At 41.4% G+C, this 6,031-nt stretch overlaps 1 long non-coding RNA gene across 1 annotated transcript; it reads left to right on the plus strand.

The window, feature by feature from the left end:
• Positions 1–334: 334 nt before the first annotated feature.
• On the plus strand, positions 335–5,622 carry LOC143436904 (uncharacterized). The gene is made up of 2 exons (XR_013106664.1): positions 335–2,891; positions 3,215–5,622. It is a non-coding gene; the product is annotated as an uncharacterized LOC143436904 (long non-coding RNA).
• Positions 5,623–6,031: the final 409 nt, after the last annotated feature.

The raw sequence follows: 6,031 nt of genomic DNA on the forward strand, positions 1-6,031 counted from the left end.
TGCAGACCACAGAAGGTCTGCTGAGGGAAGCAGCAGGCATAAGTGATGGCAGTTTAGGAGAGGGCCCGTGTGTGCAGCAGTCAGTGGAGCTTTAGTGGTGAAAGGCCCCAAGTCCTTTGGAATCCAGACAATTCCTTCACAAACCATAGATGCTCAGTATGAAGCTGCAGGCTTTTCACCCTGCTTGATTCAAATTGTTCCTTGCTATGCTTTTCTTCCTTTGTTTTGGAAGAGGAATGTTAACTATTGGTATTAAATGTTGAAATTATACAACTTGGTTGTTTTTTTTTTTTTTTTTGCTTTATTTTTATTACTATGAGGCTGTGCACATGAACATACATCCTGGAGTAGCATATCAGGAACACTGTGTTTGTAGAAGTCAGAGGACAACTTTGTAGAACTGGTTTTCTCTTTTGACCTTTACTTGGGTCCTGGGAATGAACTCAGGTCACCAGGTATACATGGCCAGAGCTTTTGCCTTGTTGGTCATGTCATTTGTTTTTATGTCAAAGAGACTCACAGTTAAGAGATTGCTGACATCCCAGAAGACTATACTTGAACAGTGTGGAACTGTTTAAGAGTATGGAGACTTCTGAGGTTAGACTGAATTTATTTAGCATTATAAAATGGCTGCTAGCCTATGAAAACTAGGGATGGGAGAGAATATCTTTAAAGTGATATGTTTTCCTGTCACACTGAGAAGGGTAGAATTGTGATTATTTATGTTGACTTTCAATTTGAAAGGAATCTGAAATCACCTTGGAAACACATCTCCGAGTGTGTTGGTGGGGCATTTTCTCGATGAGATTAACTGAGGTGGGAAACCCCACTCTAAATGTAAGTGCCAGCATTCCATGGGTCGGGGTTCTGGACTGGATAAAAGGGAAAACCAGACTGAGAACCAACATTCATTTCTCTCTTAATTTTTTAATTTTGGAAGCAATGTGACGAGCTGCCCAAATTTCTGCTACAATGCCTTCCTGGTGATGGTGATGTCTGTTCAAATGTAAGCCAAAATACCAACCCCCTTTTTTTTCTTTTATAAACTATGTAATCATAGCATCAAAACAAGCAACACAGACTGTTGTAAAGACAGGCTTTCCCCTTGGTGCAACAGGTTCTTACTCAAGTGTCTCCTGGACCTTTCTTAATTTAAGTTGGAGAAAACATGCAGGACACACAGGAAGGACAGACCAGGCTTTCATCCAGAGAAAGACCCACTTTTTTTTCGCCCGAAGCATCATATACACAGATGTATTTTGAACTCTACGTCTTCAGCTTTCCTCAGTCCTACCACCCAGAAAGCATCTGGACACATTGAGTAAGATCATCATATAAAGAAACCTGAACATGTTTGTTCATATTCATTCCTACCCAGGGTTCATTATAAATAACCAGACCATCTTATTCCTTGGGTCCCATGAGAATCTAGATAAACTTGCAGGTATTACAACAACAAGAAGAACAACTGCTGCTGCCGCTGCTACTACTACAACCACTACTACTGCTACTACTATTGTTTTATTAGACTCTTTGATCCCTGAAAACATTAGTGCCCTTTTGTTCATGTTTTTTCCAATTTCTGAAGCAATGTTTTTCCTTGGGTATGTATGTTCATGTGTGTGCAGATGTACATGTAGAGAGGCCACAGGACAACCCCAGTTGTCATTGCTTACTGATATCCTTCTTGATTTTGGCACAGGGTCTCTCACTTGCCTGGAACTCATCAAATAGGTGAGGCTGGCTGGCCAGCAGTTTTCTCAGAGATCTACTTATCCCTGCCTTCTAAGTGCTAAGACTACAAGTATGCACTGCCATCTATGGCCCTTTAATCTGAATCCTGAGGACCAAAAGCTTATGCTTGAAATCAAGTGCTTTACTCTCTGAAGCATCTATTTGGTAGTTTATTTTATTTTCAAATGGTGTCTCATGTAGTACCTAAGGTTGGCTCCCTACTGGCTATACAGCCAAGAATGACCTTGAACACCTGCCATAATCTTCTGCCTCCATAGCAACCACAAGAGTGTGTCCCCATACCAGCTTTCCATGACTTTGTGTAGAAATAAAGCACGCCTTTAAAGGAATATTAAAAACAAATCAAAAACATCCTGAAACACTACAATGTCCCATACCCTACATCATTCGTTCATTCAGTTTTAATCTGACAAGACTTCACAGGTACCAATTCTATAAGATGGTTCATTTTCCAGAACTGTCTTGTTAGTCTCAGCCTTTGCTCCATGGAGAAAATACTGTAGACTAAGGGCGACTGTAGAATGTGTAAACTAAGGACAACTTTCCAAGATCAGTGTTTCTTACTCCAAGCACATTACCATTTTGAGCTAGATAACTCTTTACTCTGGGGGCTGTCTTGTAAATTTTAGAATATTTATCAATATCCTGACCTAGAATATTTACCAAAATCCCAGATTATAAGCACATCCCTGTGCTAGGTTGTTACAACCAAAAATGTGTCCAGACATTGCAGAATGTCCCCAGAGGATGAAATCACTGCAGCTGAGAACTACGGGTTTGTTTATATTATTTACACATTTAATAATAATTCAATTTGTGGACTGCTTGCTACGTGCCAAATTAGTCTATCTGCCAAGGACTAGGAGCACATTATGTGCTTGAATTTTATAATAGCTCAGGTGGTAAATACCATTAGTCTTCTAAGGAAACCAAGGCGCGGGATTAACACGGTGAGGGAAAGTGCTGAACCCACAGTGAATTCAGAATTGATTTTGTGACAGCCACTGTCCAGTGCTTATCTAAGAATGAGTTGCCACAGTCCACACAAATACCTTCCTTAACGACTGGAAACAGACTAACATGGCTGAGAGGCCTGGTGCTTGTTGTTGATGGATCTTCCCTCTCTACACTTTCATGTAAGTTATTTCATTAACCCTCAGAGTGGCCCTCATAAGTACACATTACTATACATACATACATAATGTTCATCAAATTGTCCAAAAGTTAAAAGAATATATATAATTTATATTATGTAAATTAAAAAAATATACAAACATATAAAATATTTTTTTTAAATTTGTGGATGAACATGTATCCAAAATGCTAAATATTTTAACCCAAGGCATACACCAGTATAGTGACAGGCAGAAGTGGAATTCCCCTACCACCCCCCCCCCCCAGAGGTTTCCAACTTCTAAGGCCATGCAATGCTTACTTTATTTCATCTATTTTCCTTCAGCATCCCAAGGATATGGGTGTGAGGAGCCGCATTTGACATTAAAAGATGGCGCAGGCTTCTGCTTCCTGGTTCTTCACGGAAGCTTTACTTGAGAATGCGCCTGCGCATGGCACGAAAACCGAGTATGACAATTGGATGAAAGATTTGAGCCAATGAGGGATCTGCACGTCTCACAAAGCTCTATTTAAGCAGCGGGCTTTCTGAGCTCGGCGTCCTTCCCCTTTTCTCCATCTTGAAGAGCTGTTCAATAAATGCTGTCAGAAGAATCCTGAGTGTGGCGTGCTCCTTATCGGCGAGGCTGTGCGCTACAATTGGTGCCGAAACCCGGGATGAAGCCGAACATCTTGGAGTTTTGACCAGTCACGAAGGACCCTGTTGGCTCGCAGAGGATTCAGAACTGATGGCGTGGAGAGTCTAGACGCTTTTCTGCAAGGTATGGTGGATCTTGTTTGGCTTAACAACAAGATAGCCTATCAGAAGCAGAAAAGGGAGAGAGCGCTAATAAAATAGAAAAGAAAACTAGGATAGAGAAGAAAACTAAGAAGGAAAGGCTAATTTGGACAGAGCCTCAATGTTTGAACTCCAGTAAGCGGGATACAGTGGAAGATACCCTGCGCTGGAGAACCAGTTGACTGACAGAGCTGGCTGAATTCGGAAGTGAAACAAAGGTGATTGCATAGTAACAAAAACGGGGCAAGAAATAAGTAAATAGAAACAGATGAAAAAAGGTTTTAAAGATGCAAGGAGTAAATTGCAGGCTGCTCTGAGTCAAGAGAGCCAAACAGATAAATAAAGGTTATAGTAACGAAAATGGGGCAAGAAATAAGTGAGTAAAAACAGATGAAAAAGGCTTTAAAGACGCGAGGAATAAATAGAAGGCTGCTCTAGACAGAGAGCTAAGCAGAATGATAATGTTAATTGATTTAATTTTCAAAATGGGTGTGATTCTGAGTTGTATAATATTTTTCTGGATAAAAACTCAATGTAAAGGTTTTTCTGGTTACTGGCTTAAGGAAAGGCTAATTTGGAAAAAAAGGTTTTTCTATGTGTTTTCTGATGAGGTCATTAAGGTAGTAGTTATGTCTTCCAGAATTATATGGATCAGACATGACAGAGGTAGGCCTCCAGAACACTAGATTTCAGAGAATCAAAATAATTATTTTGATACTAAAATTTGTTTTGAGATTTGTATATTGCAGAATACACAGCTTTGGAGAATAAATCTTATCACCTGCATGTTCACTGATGCCCTGGACTTCCAGCTGGATGCAGTTAAGACAGATTTCAGATGCTTATCAATTTACCCTTCCCCTCATTCCTCTTCTAAAAGTCAACGCCCATGTTCAGCTTGAAGAAGTTAATGAGGAGTCATCGCCCCAATTCCCTGGACTTGGGGACTGAGGTGGTTAATATTAGGCTGTCTTAATCTGTATAATTGTTACTAAGCTGATGCAAAATTCAAGGATTTCATTGGTATAAATTTGTGGGTACAAGGCTTAGACCTTTCACTTCTCCAACAGGGGAAGTTGTGTGTTGCCTTAAAGAGTGTTGCTTTTATATCAACGATTTAGAAAGCCTATAACAGCTGAAGCGCACTCTGATAAATATATTGTTTATCCCACATAGCTTGTTTTGCTGTTTAGTGACCTCAGCTGTATGGTGCACGTGGTAAAGTGTTTTCACCTGTGTTCTCCTGCTTGTGTATATAAATACCTCCATTCAATATGAAAATTTTACTCGGGCAGTAAGGAATGGGTGTGGGTAGGGTTATTTGGCTGCATGATCTTTGGGGGAGTGCTGCTTACCCTCTGGTTGCTCTGCAAATTCAAACAACAACATCAAAAGGATAAGGTGGTGATCATGCAAGCATTGCTTGCCGTGGAGCAGGGAACATCCCCTCAAGCCTGTTTGAATCTGCTTAAACAATGAGACACCATCACTTAATAAGATATCCTGAGGGCTCGTGTTCCCATTGCACCAGGTATCCTAGTGGTGGTCCTCCACACTTCCCGGGGCTCAGGTTCCCATTGCACGGGATAAAAGGTGTGGAGGGTCTCGTACTGTTTAACTGCCTTGAACGCCTATCGGTAGAACGGTGGGCTAGATCGGCAACCTAACAGCCCTCGATTGTTGTTGCAGTTTAATAAGGAAGGAGGAGATGTGAGGAGCCGCATTTGACATTAAAAGATGGCGCAGGCTTCTGCTTCCTGGTTCTTCACGGAAGCTTTACTTGAGAATGCGCCTGCGCATGGCACGAAAACCGAGTATGACAATTGGATGAAAGATTTGAGCCAATGAGGGATCTGCACGTCTCACAAAGCTCTATTTAAGCAGCGGGCTTTCTGAGCTCGGCGTCCTTCCCCTTTTCTCCATCTTGAAGAGCTGTTCAATAAATGCTGTCAGAAGAATCCTGAGTGTGGCGTGCTCCTTATCGGCGTGGCTGTGCACTACATATGGGGTGGGGCTTGTTAGTGGGTAATGAATAGGTAATGGGTATGCTTTCTATGTGCGTTGTCTGCTTTAGTATGTTATAGATACAAACAAACAAACAAAAACTTATTTGGCAGTTGGAGATTTTGAGACTTCCTTTTCCTGTTCATCCACCTCCTCCAACAGGGATTTCTGATGTCTTCAGGCACAAGTACATGGGCTAGACCTGCTCAGACCTGCTGTGAGTTCTGACTCTGCCATCCCTCCATTCTCTGCCCCTGGACATGTCACATAGCAAGTGGAGTTTCTACCTCTTTGCTTAGGAACACGGATGCAGCAATGCCTACATTGTAGTGTAGAGACTAGAAGCAGTGTGTGACAATGCTG

This window comes from Arvicanthis niloticus, chromosome 23 (genome assembly GCF_011762505.2).
Source record: "Arvicanthis niloticus isolate mArvNil1 chromosome 23, mArvNil1.pat.X, whole genome shotgun sequence".
Lineage (NCBI taxonomy): Eukaryota > Metazoa > Chordata > Mammalia > Rodentia > Muridae > Arvicanthis > Arvicanthis niloticus.